The 1,193-nt window shown below is 69.9% G+C and overlaps 2 non-coding genes across 2 annotated transcripts in view; both read right to left on the bottom strand.

The window, feature by feature from the left end:
* LOC148345289 (28S ribosomal RNA) overlaps positions 1 to 253 on the bottom strand; it is a 4,544-nt gene extending 4,291 nt beyond the window's left edge. Inside the window, exon 1 of the ribosomal RNA XR_015848716.1 lies at positions 1 to 253. This exon is cut by the window's left edge and continues 4,291 nt beyond it. This is a non-coding gene — a ribosomal RNA (28S ribosomal RNA).
* A 567-nt stretch (positions 254 to 820) lies between these two features.
* LOC148345288 (5.8S ribosomal RNA) lies at positions 821 to 976 on the bottom strand. Its single transcript, XR_015848702.1, has one exon. It is a non-coding gene; the product is annotated as a 5.8S ribosomal RNA (ribosomal RNA).
* Positions 977 to 1,193: the final 217 nt, after the last annotated feature.

Below are 1,193 nucleotides of genomic sequence, written 5' to 3'. Positions count from 1 at the left end.
GCCGGGGGCCGCTACCGGCCTCACACCGTCCCTGGGCTGAGCCTCTATCAGAAGGACTCGGGCCCCCGAGCGGCGCCGGGCTAAAGCGGCCTTCCGTACGCCACATTTCCCCTCGCCCTACCGCAGGGCGGGGATTCGGCGCTGGGCTTTTCCCTCTTCGCTCGCCGCTACTGAGGGAATCCTGGTTAGTTTCTTTTCCTCCGCTTAGTAATATGCTTAAATTCAGCGGGTCGTCTCGTCTGATCTGAGGGCGTGCGCGTAGAGCTGTGCGGTCGGGGCCGGCGCCGGGACCGGCGCCGCCGCCATACGGCCGTTGTGATCCGTGCGGGGATCCGCTTGCTCGGCGACCCTCGCCGAGAGCAGCCCCGCGCCGCACGGACACGCGACACCGACAGGGCGGACGGACGCCGAGGCGCCGACCGGGACCTTTACCTGAGGAGGGCGCCGAGCGCCGCCGCCATACGGGCCGCCGCGCGGAGCCGCGCGCGCGGAGCACCTTCTCGGTATGCTAAGTACCAGCCGTACTCACCGGGCAGCCGAGAAGCACCTCCGGACGCGCGGACGCGCGACACCGACGGGCGGACGGACACGGAGCGCCGCCCGAGTCTGTATTTGAGGGTACGAAGGGACGGGGGTCCCTGCGAAACCCCAGCCGCGGAGTGGGCGGGGACACGGGTCGCGCGCCACCCGCCGGGCGGACCGGCGGAATGTCCGCGGAGGGCCCGAGCCTCGCCCGCGCGGACCGGGTTCTCGCGCCACCCGCCGGACGGACCGGCGGAATGTCGCGGAGGGCCCGGCCCGCGTCCGATCGATTGGAAAGCGCCGCTCAGACAGGCGTGGCCCCGGGGTAAAAACCGGGGGCCGCAATGTGCGTTCAAAGTGTCGATGATCAATGTGTCCTGCAAATCACATTAGTTCTCGCAGCTAGCTGCGTTCTTCATCGACGCACGAGCCGAGTGATCCACCGCTAAGAGTCGTACGTTTGGGCCCTTTTACGTCCGCCCGGGACGATCGGAGACAAATTCACGACAGGGTTTGTACCGGAGACGAACGACGCGCCGCGGGTGCCCGTTCGGTCGCTCCCGCGAGCTGAGCCCCTAACCCGCGGCGCGGTTACCGACGGGCGCGATACGCGCGACGCCGCGACGAGCCGAGCGGGTCGGGCGCGCGGCGCTGAGGCCGGCGCCCGGCGT

Source organism: Urocampus carinirostris, unplaced genomic scaffold, assembly GCF_059441175.1.
Source record: "Urocampus carinirostris isolate Australia breed hairy pipefish unplaced genomic scaffold, RoL_Ucar_1.0 HiC_scaffold_55, whole genome shotgun sequence".
NCBI lineage: Eukaryota > Metazoa > Chordata > Actinopteri > Syngnathiformes > Syngnathidae > Urocampus > Urocampus carinirostris.
The sequence above is the reverse complement of the archived record's forward strand: the minus strand, read 5'-3'. Positions and strand labels throughout refer to the sequence as shown.